The sequence below is a fragment of the Balaenoptera physalus genome (assembly GCF_965194825.1).
Source record: "Balaenoptera physalus genome assembly, chromosome: 12".
NCBI classification, from domain to species: Eukaryota; Metazoa; Chordata; class Mammalia; order Artiodactyla; family Balaenopteridae; genus Balaenoptera; species Balaenoptera physalus.
In genome coordinates, this window is record NC_138897.1 from 62841348 (window position 1) to 62863749 (window position 22402).

Consider the following 22402-nt stretch of genomic DNA (forward strand, 5'->3'; position numbering starts at 1 on the left):
GAGCAACTAGGCCCGTGAGCCACAACTACTGAGCCTGCGCGTCTGGAGCCTGTGCTCCGCAACAAGAGAGGCTGCGATAGTGAGAGGCCCGCGCACCACGATGAAGAGTGGCCCCCGCTTGCCGCAACTACAGGAAGCCCTAGAACAGAAACGAAGACCCAACATAGCAATCAATAAATAAATCTTTAAAAAAAAAAAATTAATGTAGAAGGAAGAAATTGAGGAATTTTTGCAGCAGAAAGTAACCTACGGTTACCTTAAGGGCAGAAAGGTTATTAAGGAAGTCAACATGTTAAATTTCACTCTTCACTACCTCATTTTTTTGGACAACATTTCCTCAAAAAGCTTACAGCGTCAAAACCCTAAGATCCATCCCAAGTTAAAGCTGTTCTACAAAATGCAGTACAAAGGACAGCTTAAATGATGCTACCAATAACCTCTGTTTTGAATTGAGGGCTCATGCTACTGAAACTAGTGTGATCAAGTTGACTACCAGTATGTTGCAGTGCACTTAATGGGCTGTAAGTAAATGTATGTTGAATTAATCATTGAAAGAGTCTATTGTAATTTTTTTTGCATCAAGTTAATAAAATTTAGAGCAAGCAGGAAAACAGGTCTCCTCGCTTAGTGAGGAAATTCTAATCATCAGTAAAATGATGTAAAGGCTGGAAGCAGAAGACGAAATAAATTTTGCTATTCTATAACTATTACCTATTTCACTTTCATATTATAGTGATGCTTATGGTAGTGAATAAAAGGAAAAACCTTATTATTTAGCCTATAATTTATAGCATATGCAGATGATGGCCCTTGAGCTAAGAATAGCCTTTACATTTTTTATGTTGTATAAAAAAGGAAGAAAAGTAGGAAGAAAAAGCAGCAGCAGTGGAAGCATCATCAATAGAGACCATGTGCAGTCTGCAAAGCCTGAAATATTTGTTATCTGACCCTTTATAGAAGAAAATTTTCACCCCTGATCTAGAAAACTGAGTACTATGTAGTCATCAAACATGACAATATAAACATATACATTTCAAATGAAATAATGTCACTGTGTATAAGCTTAAAAAGCAAGTAAAAGGATTCTGGGAAGATGCCCAGTAGGAAGCACAAGGAAGCTGTCTCTCCATCTAGACTACAATTGCATTGGCAGAATCTGATATAACTCTTTTGGAACTCTAGCATCTATTGAAGGCTTGTAACTTCCAGGATAGGCTTGCACAGTGAATCATTGCTGTTCATTTTGGTCAATTTCAGCTTTTAGCACGGTTGCTGCTACCAATCCCCCATCCCCAGCCATGTGGCAGGCAGCTGTGCTCACGTTCCAAGATCAACCTGCTCATTGCTTGCAGGAGCCAGGATGGGCAAAACGGATTGGATAGTGTCTTCCAAATATCAAGAATCTGTACTGTGATCACTGAGTGCTGCATCTGATCAGACCTTTGTCTGAGGTACAAAGAGGCAGGTGGCCATTGTGGTTGTACCTCTCCCCACTGTTACAAGCCCCTCCCCATTCAGCTGAAATGATTTCCAGTGTAATTAAAGGGTCAGCACTCTTCCCCCTCCCATTTATTTTTCTCTTTTTCCCCTTTTGGAAACCAGACGTTAAAGACTAGACACTGAAAAGCAACTGCATGTATGGGGAATATTAGAAAGTTGGTGACTGCAGATGGACAGGGAAAGGGGCAGGCTGAAAAAGAAGACTTAAGTTTACACTTTAAGCTAATACTTGGCACAGAGACAGCCTACAACAATCAAAACCAAGATCAATAAACAAAACACTAACAAAAAACAGCAACCCCTGGAGAAGGGGGAGAATCTGGTTTCTAGAGTTATCACATTATTTGATTCAAATACCCAGTTTTCAACCAAAAAATCACAAAGCATACAAAGAAACAGAAATGGATTAAACTCTTCAATCAAAAGAAAAAATAAATCAAAAGAAGCTTCAATCCTGCCCAAATTTTTCCAAAATACTGATGAGGAGAAAATACTTCCTAACTCATTCTATGAGGCTAGCATTACCATGAAAGAAACCAAAGCTACACAAAGATACTAGAAGAAAAGAAAACTAAAGACCAATATCCCTTAGGAACACTGATGCAAAAATCCTCAACAAAACATTAGCAAGCAGAATTCAACAGCAAATTAGAAGGATTATACAACATGACCAAATGGGATTTATTCCTAGAATGCAAGGATGGTTCAACATATGAAAATTGATCAAGATAATATGCCACATCAACAGAACAAAGGAAGAAAATACACATGATCATCTTAATTGATGCAGAAAAAGCATTTGACAAAATTCAAAACCCTTTCATGAGATACACACTCAACAAACTAGGAATTAAAGTAAACTACATCAACACAATAAAAGTCATGTATGAAAAACCCTCAGTAAACATCATGCTCAATGGTAAAAGACTGAAAGCTTTTCTTCTAAGATGAGGAATAAGGTAATGATGCTCACTTTTGCCACTTTTATTCAAAATAGTATCGGAATTTTAGCCAGAGTAATTAGTCAAAAAAAAAAAAAAATGTAAGAAAGAAAAGAAAAAAGAAACAAGGAAAAGACATCTAAATTGGAAAAAAAGATAATTATTTCTGTTTGTAGATGATAAATTCTTATATGTAGAGAAGTCTGAAGATTCCACAAAAAAAGTTAAAACCAATAAATTATTTCAGCAAAGTAGCAGGATAAAAAGTTAACATGCAAAAATCAGTTGCATTTCTATAGGCTAACAATGAACAAACTGAAAAGGAAATTATAAAATAATTCCATTTACAATAACATTAAAAATAAAACATATATTAATCAAGGAGGTGAAAAATTTGTACAATGAAAACTACAAAACGTTGCTGAAAGAAGTTGAATAAGACATAAATAAATAGAAACACATCCCATATCATGGATTGGAAGGTTCCAAATTGCTGAGATGTCAATACTGCCCAAATTTATCTACAGATTCAATGCAATCCCTATAAAAATTTCAATGGCCTTTTTTTTTTTTTTTTTTTTTGCAGAAATAGAAAAATCCATCCTAAAATTCATGTGGAATCTCAAAGGACCCCAAATAAGCAAAATAATATTGAAAAAGAAGAACATAGGTGGAGGACTTACACTTCCTGATTTCAAAACTTACTGCAAAGTTATAGTAATCAAAACAGTGTGGTACCGGCATAAAGACAGACATAAAGATCAATGGAATAGAACAGAGACCCCGAAATCAACTCTTGCCTATATGGTCAAATGATTTTTGATAAGGGTGCCACTTAATAGGGAAAGGACAGTCTTTTCAACAAACATTGTTGGGAAAACTGAATATCCATATGCAAAAGAATAAAGTTAGATTCCTACCTAACACTGTATAGGAAAATTAACTCAAAATAGATCAAAGACCTAAGTGTAAGACCTAAAACTATAAAAGTTTTAAGAAAACATAGGGGAAAACTTCATAACATTGGATTTATCAGTGATTTCTTGGATATGACATCAAAGACAATAGGCAACAAAAGAAAAAAATAGACAAATTGGGCTTCCAATTAAGAAATTTTTAAAATTCATGCATCAGAAGATATTATCAACAGACTAAAAAGGAAATGCATAAAATGAGAGAATATATTTGCAAATCATATATCTGATAAGGGATTAATAGCCAGAATATATAGAGAACTTTTAAAACTCAACAACAAAAAACAACCTGATTCCAAAATGGGAAAAGGACTTGAATACCCATTTCTCAAAAAAAGATAGGCAAATGTTCAATAAGTATGTGAAAAGTTGCTCAACACTATTAATCATTATGGAAATGTAAATCAAAACTTCAATGAGATACCACTTCGCACATATTAGAATGGCTACTATGAAAAAAAAGGCAGAAAATAACATGTTGGTGAGGGTGTAAAGAAATTAGAACCCTTGTGCGCTTTTGGTAAGAACATAAAATGGTGTAGCTGCTGTGGAAAATAGTGTGGCAGCTCCTCAAAAAATTAAAAATAGAATTGCCATATGATCCAACAATTCCACTTTGGGGTATATATCCAAAGGGTTGAAAGCAGGGTCTCAGAGAGATATTTGTACACCAGTGTTTGTTCATAGCAGCGTTATGCATAATAGCTAAAATGTGGAAGCAACCCAAGTGTCCCTGGGTGTATGAATGGATAAGGAAAGTGTGGTATACATGGCAAAGGAGTATTATTCAGCCTCACCAAGAAAGGCAATTCTGACATAAGCTGCAACATGGATAAACCTTGAGTATATTATGCTAAATGAAATAAACCAGTTACAAAAAAAAAAAAAAAAACAGAAAACGCTGTATAATTCCACTTCAAGGAAGTACTTAGAGTAGTCAAAAATCATAGAAACAGAGAGTAGAATGGTCATCCACAGGGGCTTGGGGGAGAGGGGGATGGAGAATAATTATTTAATGGGTATTGAATTTCAGTTTTACAAGATGAAAAGAATTAGGGAGATGGATGGTGAAGATGGTTGCACAACATTATGAATGCACTTAATCCCGCCGAACTGTACACTTAAAATGGTTAAGATGGTAATTTAATGTTATGTGTATTTTACCACAAAAAATTAGAAAAAAAGCAAGTTAATTATATTTGGAAAAAAGGGGTTAGTTATAGATACAGATATATACATATGTATATGTAAATACAGACGACATATATGGAAAAGGCAGAGTACAGATTTAGAATTATTAAAAATTATTTCCTTTGAATGGTGGAATTATAAGGAATTTTTATTTCTTTTTCTGACCAAATCTTTTCTAATTTTTTTTGTATGGTAAGGATAAGGGATGTTTTATTGCTACAAGAGATGAGGGCTGATGATGGGTACACAGGCACACATCTCAATAGGAAGAGTAATGTTTGAAAGGAAAGCAGGAGAACCTGTCAGGTAGGTGATAAATGGATGACTCCAATGCTGGCAGGCTGACTCTCTTGATGACATGAATCTGGGGACAGAGCAGGGTTTTTGAGTCTCACTATGTCCCTGGTTTGACAGCTGTACTGTGCAAAGATGCACAGTCCTTCCCTCCTAGACCCCCTTGACTGCACTTGAAGGTTTTTTCCTAGTGGTTCTGGTCACACTCTTAATTTTGGTTAGACACTGCCTCATAGTCAGCAGCAGGAGGCCCAGCAACAAAGTGCTGTAATGCAGGTAACCACAAAGTCAGCAGGTGACCACAGGGTCTGAGAAGGGAAACCTCAGGGTCTGGAAGCTCCCTTCCAGAGCCCTGTTCATGCAGTAGAAGTCAGGCAAAACCAGCAGCAACTCAGTCAGAAATTCCAAGCATCCCAAAGTCTCCTGGTAATAGCAGAATACTGTCAATTGGACAGTATAAGCTACACCAGCAGGTCCTTCATTGGCTCCACCCTTGAATAAGATGTGCTCCAAGAGTGTTGCTGCTCCTGAAACAATAGGCTGCCCAGGAGCAGGCTCAGGACAGTAAACCAGAGTACCAGGGGTTAGTGTGACATCAGGGAAGAGTCTGGTACTGCCAATGGAGATATTGGTGCAGGTGGCTACCTATCTGTTAGAGAAGTCTCTTAAATATAGGTTTCTGATCCTCCATTATATATTCCAATCTATGCTTCATCAATAAATCAAGGTTGTCATGGTTTCATGTAAGCACTGTTATAGACTTGACCTTCTTCTTTAATGTCTCCAACTTCAGACACTTATTGTCATCGTCTGCCAGATGCCTTCAACAATGGAAGGGCATTACAATTTCTATTCCCTTTTTAAAATCCTAACTTAAAGCTCTGACTTTAACTGGTTTGATTTTGAATATGTGAATATAATGGGGAAAAAAACAGATTCCAGGTTTTAGCTCTTAAAAGAAATGAGTTGTCTGTTATAGAGCTTAGAGGTTGGTTTCTTAAATGACTGTGGCCCTTGACAGTGCAGAAATAATGTTCTTCAGGTTTTTGCAATCCTTGAAGTTCTGTGATCTTCTAAAGTCACCACAAGGAGAACCAGCAGGATTGCTAATAGATTTTTATCACTTCATTGAGAAGATATGATATTTGGCGCATATTTAGTGATAGTTATGTGTTTCATATACATAAATTTGCATAAAATTTGTGTAAATTTCAATGTTTAATTTATTAAAACTTTACATGATTATCTTTAAAAGCACAGTTTATATTCTCACAAGCAAAAAAAAAAGAAAGAAAAAAGAAAATCTCAAACCAAAACAAAACCCCAACTTTCTGCAGGACAGCAAGAGACCAATGCAGTTTTTCTTTTCCCCATAGAGTACAACACAATTACCTTAATCAGCCGCTCCTGATATATTGTATCTGCTTAGGTCTTGATTACAAGCTACAGAAATCACTCTGTTCAACTTAGCATAAGGAAATCTATTGGAAGAATCATACAGCCTTGCAGAATTGTTAGAGAAATGGCAGAATCAAAAGAAAACTAGAAAGATTTCTGCTTCTGACCAAGATGGTATAACAGGACCAGATTTACCCTCCCACCAGAAATATTCACAAAACTGTAAACACGTATGGAATCAGTGCCAGTTCTGACTGACTGAAACCTTATGAGTAGAATCTATAGAAGTGTTTGGCCTCAGTAGTGAAGAGTAAGGTCTAGACGGAGTTCTGCTTCAGTCCTGCCGAACAACTCAGAAAAATAAGACTGAAAGGCAGGTGTCAATAAACTATGGCCTGTGGACCAAATCCAGCTCATGGCCTATTTTTTTATGGCCTGCTGGCTAGTAATGTTTCAAAACTTTTTTTACATTATTCAAGAGTTTTAAGAAAACAAAATATAAAGAATACTCAACAGAGATCATGTATAGCCCACAAAGCCTAAAATATATACTATTTGGCTCTTTACAGAGATAGTCAACATCTGCACAAAAGGATTAATCTTTCCAAGCAACTTAACTATCTTACAGAATAAAGTTCAAGAACATTTATATTGAATAAATAAATATCCACATGCAGCATGCTAAAATTCAGAGTCTAGCATCCAACAAAACATTACAAGTCATGCAAAGAAGTAGGAAAATATAATGTATAATGCAGAGAAGGAAAATAATAAAAACTGACCCAGAACTGATGTGGATATTAGAATTATCAGACAAGATCATGAAAAGTCATTTTAATGTATCCCATATATTCAAACAGTTAAAACATGGAAGGCATAGAAAAATAAACTGAACATGTGAAATAAAACATAAATTAGAAAGGACTAAAGGCAGATAAGATATGACAGAAGAGAATATTAATGAGCTTGAAGCCATAGCAAGATAAACCTTCCAAAACGAAATACAGAGAGAGCACTAGAAAGTTGTGAGACAATTTCGTGAACCTAGTAACATGTCCTTGGAGTCTCCAAAGGAGATGAGAAAGAGAGGAATAGAAAAAATATTTGAAGAAACAATTAGTGAAAAGTTTCTAACTTTGATGAAAACTATAAAACCATAGATCCAAGAAGCTCAAGGACCCTCAATCACAAGAAACATGAAAACTCCACCAAGGCACATCATAATCAAAACACTCAAAACTAGTAATAAAGAGAACATATAAAAAGCAGCCAGAGAAAAAAGACATGTTGTAAACAAAGGAATATTGTTTCTCATTGGCAACAATGCAAATAAGAAGAGCAATATCCTTAAAGTCATGAAAGGGAAAAACCATCAGCTTAGAATTCTGTACCCAATGAAGTTACCCTTCAAAAGTGGAGGTAAAATAAAGACTTTTTCAAAAGTACAAAAGGTAAAAGAATATATCACTAGCAGATCCACACTACAAGAAATGTTAAAAGAAATTCTTTAAACAGAAAGAAAATGATTCCAGAATAAAATGTGGATCAACAGAAAGAAATGAAGAGCAATGGAAAGGAAATCATAACTATATGGTCAAATATAGAAGATTTCTTTTTGATTAAAATTTTTTAAATGTTATTAACTATTGACACAAAACAATTACTACATAGTGTTGGGTTATGATATATATGAAAGTAAAATATCTGACAATAGCACAGAGGCCAGGAAGGGAAAATGGAAATGTAAATAAGGTGTTCATACTATACATTAAATGATGCAATATCACTTTAATGTAGACTGTGATAAAGTAAATACACGCACTATTAAGCCCTAAAACAATTACTAAATTAGCAAAACAAAGAGTCACAGTTAATAAGCCAATAAAGAAACTAAAGTAGAATAAAAGAGGAAAAAGAGAACAAAGAACAGATGCTATAAAGAGAAAACAAATAGCAAGATGATGGATTTAATCCCTAATTATATCAATAATCAAATTAAATGTAAATGGCCTAGATACCCCAATTGAAAGAAGAGATTTTAATTCTGGATAAAAGAGATAAGGCAATTTAAATTTAAAGACACATAAAGATTTAAAGTAAAAGGATGAAGAAATATAACAGGCCAAAAGTAGTTCAAAGAAAGTTGAAGTGGCTATATCAATATCAGACAAAGTAGATTTCAGAGCAAAAAGTATTACAAAGGATAAAGCAAGCTATTTCATAATGACAGAGGGGTTACCTCATCAAGAAATTTTGCCTAAACTAAAGTTTTGTCAAAAATTTTTTAGATATGACACCAAAAGCACAAGTCATTAAAAGAATATTTGCTCAACTGGAATTCATCAAAAGTAAAACATTTGTACTTTAGAAAGACACTGTTAAGAAAAATGAAAAGACAGTCAAAGACTGTGAGAAAATATTTGCATATTACACACATGATGAAAAAACAAACAAAAAAACTTGCATCCAGAATAAATACAGAACTCTCAAAACTCAGTAAGAAAAAACACAACCTAATAAATAAATGGGCAAATGATTTGAACATATACTTCACCAAGGATGATATATGGATTGAAAATAAGCCCATGAAAAATACTCATTATTCTTAGTCATCAGGGAAATTCAAATTATAACCACAGTGAGATGGCATTACCCACTTAGTAGACTAGCTAAAATTAGTAAGATTGACCATACCAGGTGTTACTGAAAGACCTGTAACTCTCAAACAGTTCTGATGGGCATATAAAATGGCATAACCATCTTGGAATTTCTTAATTTTTAAAATATACACCTCTCACCTGATGTAGCCATTCCATTCATAGGTGTTTATCCAAGAGAAATAAAAGCATACGTCCATACAAAATATAGTACATGAATGATCATAGCAACTTCACTTTTAATACCCTAAAGCTTGAAGTAATTCAAATATCTATCAACAGATGAATAAACAAACTGTTGTATATCTATACAATGGTGTACTACTCAGCAATAAAAAGGAATAAACCATTGATATTTGCTACAACATGGATGAACCTCAAAATACTTAGGCTGAGTGAAAGAAGACAGACAAAAACATACTCATTTTGTATGATTCTATCCATATAAAATGTCAGGATATGCAAACTAATCAAAAGTGACTGAAGATCAGTGGTTGCCTAGGGAATAGGGGGTATGGAGGAGGAGGAGGAGGTAGGGATGACCAAGGGGCACAGGAAACTTTGAGGGAGATGGATATTGATTGTGGTGATGAGTTCATGGATGTCTACATATGTTAAAACTTATCAAAATGTATACTTAAAATATGTGTACTGTATTGTATGTTTATTATACCTCAGTAAGGATGTTAATAAAATGAAGAAAGCTGGCAGAGACCTGAGTTGGAAAGGGATAAATGCACAAGAAGTAGCAGGAAGCAGGAATCACAAGGATGGTTCAAAGCCAGCAGACACAACAAGCCACCATTGACACAGTGCTGCTGATGAGCCAGCATCCCAGGAGACAGAATCTGATTGGCTAAGCTGATGTCACATGACAGCCCTGGTGGTACCCTCATTTCTACTATGGGGAGTGGACACCAGGAATGAGCCTCCCTTCAAAACTATACATGCTGTGGGGAAGGATAATTCCCCAAAAGTAAACACGGGAGGATGAGTTGAAAAGGAAATGTATGCAAGGCAGCCAAAAAAAACAATCACAGGAACTATTGGGTTGGCCAAAAAATTCCTTCGGGTTCCGAACGAACTTATTGGCCAACCCAATATATGTGACTTTGGGGATTTTTGTTCTTGTTCTTGGTGTTTATGTTTCCATGCCTTGTGAAGCTAAGAGTAGTAAAGAATCTATTTAATCCATCCACTTCTGTTAATTTTTCCTTATTGAAATTCTCACACTCTTTAATATTTAGTAAGGTTTTGTTTTATATAGAATTTCTGCTATGACTCAGCACATTCTTCTATTTGTGTGTGTGTGTGTGTGTGTGTGTGTGTGTGTGTGTGTGTGTGTATTCACCAAATATCTATCCCTAAATGAGTTCAAAAATCCTGTGGATCCCAGAACAGGTTGCTTTGCTCTTCGCTACTTCTTAATGAAGTAAAAATGTTTGTTCATCTTTTAAATCCAGTAGCACTCCTTATTCACTTGAATTTAATAACAATTTGTTGGCACCCACTGTGTACATGACATAATATCAGCTGCATTATCATACTACAAGCCAAAAAAGCTGGAGCTCCACATGCTGACAGCACGATATTATACAATTTTTCTTTGTCTCCAAAACAAAGAGACATAATCCTCTTGTCTTAGAAATGTTCACCCATGAATTCTGCATGTTTTCCGCCAAAAGCAGAATGTAGGGCAACTTGTAAGAGGCTGCACAATTAGCACACTGGAGGAGAAGCCAGTTCTCATGGGTTTATTTTTGCTTATCGTGGCTCATTTCACAGAAAATTCACTTTTCTGTGTCTTAATTTCCCCAGCTACAAAGAAAGAAGAAACTATTTCTTCTGTGAACACAGGAGCAGATAAAGATTCAATGACTAGGTTTAATGGATTCTTTTAATTTCCTACCTAGATCTATTAGTAAATATGTTTTAATTTGAAAAAAAATAGTGTGTTGTTTCAAGGTTTCCAGCTTACATAAACCTACACATTAGAACCAACCAGTCTGTATACATTGCTGTGACTACAGAAATTCTTATGCACATGATTTGAATGGTGCTATGGAAAAGTGGATGAAAATAACTTTAGGTTAAATTTAACTAGTTATCTTCAAAAGTCACTGGTAAAACGAAAAAGAATATAATTTGTAAAGAGCCAACTCAACAATTAACTCTTAACTCATCTCTAAAATATATAAATCCAGCAAATCTGGTACATTATTCCTTAATTATTCTCTATTTTAGTTCCTCTGGATAGTTGGTAAGATTTTTCTCTTCTTTGAGAAACTACTTGTATAGCCTTGTCTGAAAATCATTTCTTTACAAGTAATAGATGATTTGTGGGGCTAAGAAAATTGGCATAGGGGTGTGAATGATAATTCTAGCTTTGTTCCTCCATAAGTATGTCATCTTAGTTATATGTTTTAATTTGTCTGTGTTTCAGCTTCTTTATCTGCACAGTAAGAGACAGCGCAGAGAAGATATATAAAAGTGGCACATACGCCACAACTCTCCACCCTCATACTCATTGCAGGCATTACTAATCTAGCATAGAACTCTTTTCTGTTGAACTCACACACTGCTTCAGGAGCCTTTTTATCACAGGATATTCCTGGATTAGATTTTGCCTGACTTTACTGAATGCTTCTATATGTCAGGCACTATTTTATTTTTGATTTATCTATTTATCTATATCTATATTTATTTATTTATTTTTGGCTACATTGGGTATTCATTGCTGCGTGTGGGCCATTCTCTAGTGTGGCGAGTGGGGGCTACTCTTCGTTGTGGTGAGCGGGCTTCTCACTGCGGCGGCTTCTCTTGTTGCAGAGCATGGGCTCTAGGCGCACGGGCTTCAGTAGTTGTGGCTCGCAGGCTCCAGAGTGCAGGCTCAGTAGTCGTGGCACACGGGCTTAGGTGCTCCGTGGCATGTGGGATCTTCCTGGACCAGGGCTCGAACCCGTGTCCCCTGCATTGGCAGGCGGATTCTTAACCACTGTGCCACCAGGGAAGCCCCAAGCACTATTTTAAATGCTTACCTATATTAACTCATTTAATTATGACACAAATACATGAAGTATGTACAATTAATATCATTATTTTGCAGATGAGGTAAAGCAGGCCTGAAAATTTACTTAGAGTAAGTAACAGAGCTTGAAATCAAGCAGCCTATGCCTTTCTGCTTTGCCTTTGAGTTTTCTAGAGTCTATCTCAACACAAATTTCATGGTTAATACTGAAAGCACAGCACAAATATTACACAGTAATACACCTCCTATGCTACTTGGGAGAGTCTTTTTAGTTTATTCGGTTTTATTCCCAGAACCTAGCCCAGGGCCTGGCACAGTGTCTGGCATACAATGGCCACTCAGGAAATATTGGTCGCATGAATAAATGTTGCCATCTCCATAGCCAGTATTACTGTACTCTTTAAAAACATACCTTAACAACATTTTCTTTTTATGGTATATCAGTCTGTTATTCTGCAGAGTCTCTATTGATTATTTTCCAGGCAGAATCTTACTTGGTTTCCTTTCCAAAGTTCTATCTTAGTTCTTCTCCGATTGAGAGTTTATTCTCATTTTAGCAATTTATTTGGACCCCATAAGTAAGAGTTCAACCATGGGCAATCTTTAACTGTTAGAACAGTAATGATGCCTTGTATATGTTGACTTTTTCTATGCAAAAGCAGCAGCCTGACACCTGAGCAGTCAATTGCCAAATTGGGAAAAGCCTTGGCTGATTTAAAAACAGACTCTCTTGAGTATAATTAGTAGAGACTTGCAGTGACCTAGGTGGTTATTTAACTAAAAAAGGAAACATAAAAGAAACCCAAATTGAACCATTTTGAGGGGACTTCAAGGTGAGTCACTGAACAGAACTTAGCAACACAAAAAGAACAAATTGGTAAGCCAGTGTTTATAGTATAGTATATGCAATTAGAGTCAAGACAACTTAAAACTGATGACAATGTTTTTTCTTAATTGTTTTGAGCTAACAGAATAGCATAGTACCTAACTTATCTGAATTATAAATGATAACATAAAGGCTACAAACAACCAGAAAAGCACACAAGTTTAGAGTGTGCTTACCAATGATATTTTCTACAAATAACTACAAGTATATTGGAGAGAAAAATAGTCTTACAAAGTTCCTGACCTATACATCTGATAATCATGAGTGTTGAAACCATTATATTTCTCTCAAACACCATCTCAAATCCAGGAACGAAGGCTTGCGACAGCGTCAAATAATGGAGATAAGAGTGTACTGACATCTAGTGCAGTGTATAAGAACTAGGACAGAAAGGGAACAAAGATACACCCCAAAAAAGATGCTGGCAGGAGCTAGAGAAGGATTAAAGGGCAGAAAGGAGCCCCAGAAGAACACCTAGATGATGCTAATGGTACTGTAGCCGCCAGCTGCCCCACTGAGTTCCTTTCTAGCTGATGTGACTCCTCCCAAAGCACAAGGTACCAGTTGCTGCCCTCCAGGGATAATTTTTCAGAGCTCTGAGGAGCAAGCATTCCATATATATACTGAATTGAAAGAAAAGTGACCAAAATAAGATGGAGATATTGTCATTATAGTAAGAGGGAGAAAATATTTATTTTAATTAGAAATAACCAATATGGGGAGACCTAGCAGGATGGAGAGAATTGCTCTTCGAATGCCACTGAGAAGTTGTGGCAGCAGGCAGGCACCTGCATAAACAAACATCAACAGTTCATATGGCATGACATTCGCAATTAGGTGGGGCAGTGGTCTCTAGTAGGTCCAAAATAAACTCGTGAATTTTGCCTCAAGTTGCCTTGGCTGCTTTGCCCCCTCTTGGCAGTCTCTGACCCAAATAGCAATTTCACACCACTTTGTAATAGTCCAAAGAGCCTTCTTCTCAGGTCTGTCCATTTCCAAAGAGGCCCATGCTCCAAAACTGTCCCCTCCCTCCAAAATTCATACGTTGAAGCCCTAACCTGCAACGTGACGGTATTTGGAGATGGGGCCTTTGGGAGGTAATCAGGTTTAGGTGAGATCATAAGGGTGGAGCACCCCTGATGGGATTAGTGCCCTTCTTAAAAAGGAGACCAAAGAGCTTGCTTTCTCTCTCTCTCCAACTTCATGTGTGGAGAAAAGACCAAGTGAGGACAAAGTGAGAAGGCAGTATTTGCAATCTAAGGAGAGAACCTCACCCTTCTGGCATCTTGATCTTGGACTTCCATGTCCAATACTGTGGGAAATAAGTCCCTGTTGTTTAAGCCACCCAGTCTATGGTACAGCTGTGTCAAGCCGCAGCAGCCTGAATTGATCAAGAAATCCCAAATCATCCAAAATCACATTAAAGTCTAGGCAATATATAGTATAAAAACTTTTTTCCTACTGATGGGGTCAAATGACCCAAGTTCTGCTAAGAGTTAGTCATGTTGACTTGGCAACCTGGTCCTCAACTGCTCTCGACGTCGCCTGGAATATGATCGATTCAGCTGGATGGTCCATAACAGTAGCTCTGATCTTTCCATCCACTGGTACTGGCATCTTTTCTAGAGCTGCCTGTTTGTCAAATGAATACAACTGGCGTAAGTTCTGCAGGAGATGCCCTGAGAACGGAAGTTCCCGGGCACTCATTTTAGTGCTCCATGACATTTATCTCCACCATCACGATAGAAAAACAAGGGCTAGCAAATTGACCTTCTGCTTCTGCAGCTGCTGACCCTTGGTAGGGAATGTTAGAACAGATGTAAGGTAGCCTTGGAGACTTGGACTAGGGCCAACGGCAATAAATACAGCTTGTTCTATAACTGTCACCCTGTTCTAGGACTGAATGTCCAACAGAAACCACCATTTCCCATTGTGATCCTCTGAGTCTCCCGTTCTGCTGAGCTGATGACGGCAGTGCTTCTGCATAGCTAGAGTCAAGTCCATCAGGATATCCGGTGTCAGGTAAGTGGGCACTGCACCTGGTTAGGATTACTATCAAAATGATACCGTCTCAGGGACTTCCTTAGGCAAAGAAATCAATTTTGCAAAGTCTAAAAGGCAATCATCTCTGTTTTCTGTCATCCCAGACCTCAAATGTATCTATAAAATCATGTTCTAGGGTACATGAAAATCACTCCAAGGCATTTCACAAAACAGTCTCACACTATTCTGGGATGTCTGCACTCAGTTATTTCAGTCCTTGATTAAAATGTAAATGGTATATAATAGCAACATTCTACTCAAAGGAGACTTTCCTTCAAGCAGTAGGTAAAGGAAGGCAATTTAAATGACAATCCTTTTAACTTTTCCTCACCTCTGCCCAAGCAACTTTGCTCTTGTCCATCTAAATTCTAGCAGAGTGGAGCTAATGTAAAAGGAACTCTGAAATAAAGGCAAATGTGAATGACTGAGACAGATGAAGGATGCCTTTAAGAGTTATCTGGACTAAAAATAACTTCAGTAATTCTTACAGATTTCCTAGGAAGCCATGAAAAACTACCCTTGGTACAGTGTATTCACAAAAAGAATAGGAGGTTTGCTTCTGAAAAGATAGTCCTCAAGTACTGGGAATTGGGAATATGTTTGAAATAAAATGTAACAAAGACCGGGGTTGGCTCCAGGAGAATGTTTTGATGCTAAATCCATAAAATCATTGCTAGACCTGTATATTCAGTTGTGGGAAATAAAGGCGAATTCTATCCAGAAAATAATGCTTCTTTAAATATTAATTTTAGAAGTATGTTCTTTAAAAGTGAATCTTAAATAAATAGGTCGAACAACTATATATCATACAGAGGTAAAGTAGTGTTTCTCAACGAGGGGTAGTTTTGCTTCCCCAGGGGATATTATGACTTATTCATTCATTAAATGAATGTTTATTCACTGCCTACTGTGTGTCAGCCCTTGGACGCTGCTGAGCTCACAGTGATGGCTCATCCCACTGTAATGGAACTTAATATCCAGATGGGAAGACAGACATTCTTCGAAGTAATTACAATGCAAGTCATTACTGTAAATGAGGGGCCACAAATTAGGGGACCATAACATAGTCTGTAAGTCAGGAAGCCCCTCCAAGGAGGTGATTTAAACGATGGGTAGCATTATCCAGGTAAAGAATCAGAGGAGGGAGAACAGGTCAAAGAAGTGGTTTAAGCAAAGTATCATTAGTACCTTTTGTCTCTCAAATAGTTTAAGATTCAGGAAAAATAAGCATATATAATGAGAAGAAGAAATTTTCCTTATACCTCCTGATTCCCTTAGTACTATTCTTCCAGATCCCTGTACTTATTCCTGTTAGATTTCTGCTTCCAGAAACCATGGCTAAAGCATTTGTCAAAAGCTTTAGGATGCCCATTGAATTATTCTTTCTCTGGATTCCCTTCCTTTGCTAGGGAATCTAGAGATGACTGTATAAATGAAAGGACTTATTTGTTCATCTGTATAAGAATAGTTGACAGTGATGCTGGGCTAGATCATGCAATGTGCTGCTGTGAGCGCTGATGTTCAGTCTTTGCTTTATTGGTTGGATGAAGTAGAATTCGAGAGTAGCTGATGTGTTGTGTCAGCACAGTATGGGGAAGAGCACGAACTGTCATGGCGATGGCATTTTATTAGACGGTAAAGATGAGAAAATTTGCTAATTCTCAATACCTATGCCCAGAAAGAAAAATTTTGATGAGATATTCAATAATTAAAATATTTCATAATCTGTTTCAGTCTTTTAGCCTAACAGACTTGGGTTGGTTCTGTTCTTTGGTATAAAACGGGGATGATTTGACTAATTCAATTAGCATCTTATTCTTACCCAATATTATTAGCACTGGGTACCTTCTACCTAGAATGTTTCCTCAGTGATAACTTTCACTCAACCTCCTTGAAAATGCTTTTAGTGTTTTGAATAAGTGGTAGCTCTAGAGGATTTTTGCTAGGCACATATGTATACACACACACACACACACGCACACACAAATAAAACTGCAAGTAGGAAAAAATCTTCTATTCACCCAGGTGACCATCACTCAGATGTAACTGACACACTCAGAGCCTGAATATTCAAGTGGAAATATGGTACCTGCTCTAAGATGTGCCGGCTCCCAGTGAGGACTATCTGAATCTTGTCAAACTCAGGAATCATTTTCACTCACAAGGCAGCAAAATAGAGAAGGATATTTTATACCCATATTTTGTGGAAAATTTAAAAGACGATGGATATTACTTAGTCCTCTAAGTGTTGAATCGATGTGAAGGGAGACTGAAGCATCTCATAACCTTTGTGCCAAAGGTGGGTTTAAGGAATCCACATATTATTTGAAAAATTTCTAAATATATGTTGTTCTTTTACAAAAGGCCAGGATTAATGAACTCATTTACTCTGCTTCAGTTAATAATACCCAAAGATTAGATGAAGAACAACTATTTTCATACTAATACGTAATACAAACTCTTTAGGAAAATAAAGGTTTGACTATGGTATCTGTGGGTAGCGTCCTTAGATGTACAAAAGTGTTTAATTTTGATAAAGTCTAATTTATTTATTTTTTCTTTTGCTGCCTGTGCTTTTGGTGTCATATCCAAGAAATCATTGCATATCCAATATCATGAAGATTTTGCCCTACGTTTTCCTCTAAGAGTTGATTTATTTTTTAATTGGCTTGTTTTTAAAGATTTTTTTCTTTTACCTATTGATCCAAAGAATTAAAAATCCTCAGTACAGTTTTTAATCCGTACTCTAACACTTACTTTCTCAGTGATGCCAAGAAAGATTTTCAGTCAGCTCAACAGTAATTTCAAAAACAACAAACGTATTTACTTGGGGGAGAGTTACATATAAGGTGGCCAAAAGATCCAGAAGAAAACAATTTGATACACTGGATTATATAGTTCATGATATTTCTCATAGTTATGGGTAAATCTCTTTGCAAATAGATGTTGTTCATGTGTCACAAATGGAACACAGTATACGAAATGTATCAAGTCACTGTGGATTGAGTAGTTGTGAGAAATGAGTCCCATCTGTTAAAGCAGAATATCTGGGAAGTCACTTATCACATTCATTCTGTATTCAGTTGATGTGGACATAATGAAACTAAATTATAGAGATGATATTATACAAACACTTAAGTGCTAATGCATCAGACTACTTAATAAGCTGCTAAATGAGAGACGGCTGCATTTTGGATTCAAGAGCAAAGAGAATATTTTAAAGGCCAGTAAAGTTTTTTGTTCTTTACTTTATAGCTTTATTCCAAAAATGTAAAGCAACTCACATTCTGGTTTTGAAGGTCCTAGATTCATACATAGAGGCAACGATGGAAAAAGGATAAAGGATTTAGGGACTTGATGTCACTGCTTGCTGGCTTTAATGAATATATTCTGCCTTTATTAAAACCATATTGTTGCTAGGGTGCCAAGACAATTCAACTGAATTGAAATTTAGTTCTTTTCAACAAATAGTGCCAGAACAGCTGGATATCCACATGTGAAAGAATGATGTTAAACCTGTACGTAACACTATAAACAAAACTAACTCAAGATGAATCAACTTAGAAGACAATCTTACTCTTAGAAGTAAACCTTCGTGATCTTCAATTAGGCAAAGGCTTCTAAGAAATAATACCAAAACCACAGTGATAAAAACAAACAAACAGGTACCTTGGGCTTAATCAAAATTAAAAACTTTTGTGCCTCAAAAGACACCATCAAGAAAGTGAAAATACAAAACACAAAATGAGGGAAAATATTTGCTAATCATATATCTGAGAAGTGACTTGTGTTCAGAACATGTAAAGAACTCTTACACAATAGAAAGGCAAATAACCCAATTTAAAAATGGTGAAGTATCTGAACAGACATTGCTCCAAAAAATTTGAAAATTTCCAATAAGCACATGAAAAGATATTCAACATAAGTAGCCATCAGGGAAATGCAAATAAAAACCACACTGAAATACCAATTCACAACCACTACAGTGACTAGAATCAAAATGTCAGATACAGGGCTTCCCTGGTGGCGCAGTGGTTGAGAATCTGCCTGCCAATGCAGGGGACACGGGTTCGAGCCCTGGTCTGGGAAGGTCCCACATGCCGCGGAGCAACTGGGCCCGTGAGCCACGACTACTGAGCCTGTGCGTCTGGAGCCTGTGCTCCGCAACAAGAGAGGCCGCGATAGTGAGAGGCCCGCGCACCGCGATGAAGAGTGGCTCCCGCTCACCGCAACTAGAGAAAGCCCTCGCACAGAAACGGAGACCCAACACAGCCCAAAATAAATAAATAAATTAATTAATTAATTTTAAAAAAATGTCAGATACAATCAAGTGTTAGCAAGGATGTGGAGAAGGTAGAACTCTCATACATGGCTGGTGAAAATGTAACATGGTGCAGTTGTCAAGGAAGAGTTTAGTGGTTCCTCCAATGAGTTAAAAATAGAGTTACCTACCATATGACAAATTAATTCTGCTTTTAGACATGTACCCAAGAGAAATGAATACATATGTGCACACAAAAATGTGCACATGAAAGTTCATAGCAGCTGAAAAAATGGAAACAATGTGGCACACCCATACAATGGAATATTATTCGGTCAGCAATGGGAATGAATTACTGATACATGCTAGAATATGGTTGAACCTTGAAAACATTATGCTAAGTGAAAAAAGCCAGTCACAAAAGACCACATATTGTATGATTACATTTATAGTTGTTGCCCAGAACTGCTAAATTTATATAGAGAGAGGGTATATTACTGATTGTCTAGGGCTAGGGCCAGGGGAGAGTGGAGGTTATGGCGAGTGACTGTTGCTTTTTTTAAGGTGATGAAAATGTTCTAAAATTACATTGGGTTCATGGATGCACAACTGTAAATATATTTACAAAATGAACTGTACACTTTAAATGGGTGAATTGTATAGTATATGAATTAAGTCGCAATAAAATCATTAAAATTACATTGATGCTAGAAATTTTATTTGGGAATCCTTCTGAAATTGGGGGTGGAGAGGAGGAAATTAGGCTCTAATGTTTGCAACTGAGGGAAAATTCATCTCATCTGAATGGTTTCTATTACTTCACTGAGTTTGACAATTCACTGATGCGTTTCTTCTCTTCAAGGCTTACACTCATTCATTTATGCCTGGTTACTGCTATATCCTAGGCACTGGAGATAGAGATGTGAAAAAGAGAATGCTTGCTCTCAGGCTCAACTAATGGTGGGTGGAGGAGATTACATGCAATAAGTATGAAAGAAGTAGGGAATCAATGCAGTGGGAGCACACAGTGTAGAGGACCTGTCTTCGTGTGTGTGTGCTTAGGATTTGGATGTAAAGATGAAGGAGATCAAGAAGAACTTCCTTGAAGGGTGAATGGAGTTTATCAAGTGGTCTAGAGAGGACGTACACACCAGAGTGTAGATGATGCAGGAGAAGGAAGAGATAAAGATGAAATTTCTTCCTTTAATTATTATGGACTGCATGGACTGTTGATCTCACATTGACCGTTAGGAAAGAAAACAGTATAGTTAACTACGAGGAGTGATTTTTCTAACCATGATCACAAAAGACTACTTTTGGCCAGAAAACTGGTGGTTTCTACCTTCTGCTTTACCTATACTGACAAGGTTTGTCCTCCACTGAAATATCACAGTATGCAGTTGTTTTCCAGATCCATAAGTTTTATGGAGAGTACCTTTAAGGCAGAAAAGAAATCTGAATTAGAATTTCTTCCCTATTACTTATTAGCTGTACTCTGTGACCCTTGGTTTCCTGTAAATTGCATGAAAATGACAAGAGTTAATTGATGTGGTTCCGTAAAGATGAGAGGAGATAAGGCATGCAAAGTACTTTGCACACAGTGGAACTTCAATACATGGTAGCTAGTATTGTTCTATATTTTATAATTCTTATACAGAAAATATAATTATGTATTACATATAATTATAAAAATATGAATTTTATTATACATTATATAAATACATATTTTATGTATATATATATATATATATATATATATATATATATATATATATATATATATTTCCACAGGATATTGTGATCTTACAGCCTTTTCACCTTAATGAGTAGGACCTAGATCATTCAATGAATCCATTGTTTGCTGACAAATGTAATCAGGGCAGAGAGATACAAAATTTGTCCTCTGTTACAATAAAAATGCCAGAGCCCAGATGCACAGGGACAAAAGCTAAGGAAATGAAAGCCAAATGGGCAAAGGAATCAGGCCATGTATGAATAAGAGAATACAAAGCAAAAAGCTGATTGTAAAACAGGCAGACAATCAAGTAAATGTGGAGAGCAGGCTGGACTCACAGGTCAAGTTCAGCAGCAGGTAGAGTCCTTAGGCGGCAGTTAGGAGCCAGGAAATTAGCAGGGACTGAAACACAGTAGCTGGTGTTTGCTTCCGAAGCTAGAACAAGCACATCTCTTTTGGGTCTGATTTCCATTGAAAAAAGTGGAATATTCTCATGGCATTTCCATACTGCTTAGCAGACTGACTGTTTCATTTACACAGCTAGAAGGATTCCATTGTTCAAATGAGATTGAACATATCTGTGTATCTACACACACACATTCATATGCACATGCATGCATATACACGTGACATTTTTGCCATGTACACTGTAAATATCTTCCAGAGCTAAATAGCCTAAGTGCCATTTCTTTTCATGTATGGCTGCTTTTACTGAGACCACTCCTACATGTTCCTCTCTGTAGCGGCAGTGGATGGAAAGTTGCCAGATTCTTTCATAGTTCTTAAATGTTGGGTTTTGATGGTTTCTGAAATATCTACGCTGAAAAGTGGAGAATAGAAAAGTGTCAGTTCCTACAGTTGACTTTCATCATGCTTTCAATGACTTTTCAAAAAGCTGCTCCATGGAGGCAGGTAAAATGTTTGAAAAAAATCTAGATATGCAGAGAGAAGTTACCATTATTACAACTAGTACAAGTTCCTGCTTGTCCGAAGAATGGTCTTCATTCACAGATCCTCCTTTGTCCAGGAGCTTTCTTTTCAAAATAAATGGAATGGTCATTCCATGTCCCTCTAATGAAAAAAGGTTATTATGTCCTCAGAGTATGATTTTTCCAGACCTACTTTTAAATTTGCTTCTGAAAAGAAAATTCACTAATCACTTAGATAATTATTAATGTCATTAATAAGCATTTGGTATGCCATTTAAGAAAAGAACAGCCTGCAGGTCCTCTGGGTAAAGAGCCCATTGAACTTAATGCCAGGGATTGTAACTTATTCACTGTTGCTGCCCAGTGAATTTAGAGTAATAATTATAACACGGGTTATGAGACATCAGGGAGAAATATTATGTTAAAAGTAATAAAGAGGTTAGGGGTGCACTCATTTGAAATCCACTTTTCTGCACAGAGTAATCTTTTACTGTGATTCTAACTTTTGGGGAACATGTTTAATAATGGTTATTTTTTGAAAAAAAAAGTATTTTACATCAGTCTG

At 36.6% G+C, this 22402-nt stretch overlaps 1 long non-coding RNA gene across 1 annotated transcript; it reads left to right on the forward strand.

The window, feature by feature from the left end:
• The first annotated feature begins 201 nt into the window (after positions 1-201).
• On the forward strand, positions 202-5481 carry LOC309640286. The gene is made up of 3 exons (XR_014252163.1): positions 202-747; positions 2577-5373; positions 5455-5481. It is a non-coding gene; the product is annotated as an uncharacterized lncRNA (long non-coding RNA).
• The last annotated feature ends 16921 nt before the right edge of the window (positions 5482-22402 follow it).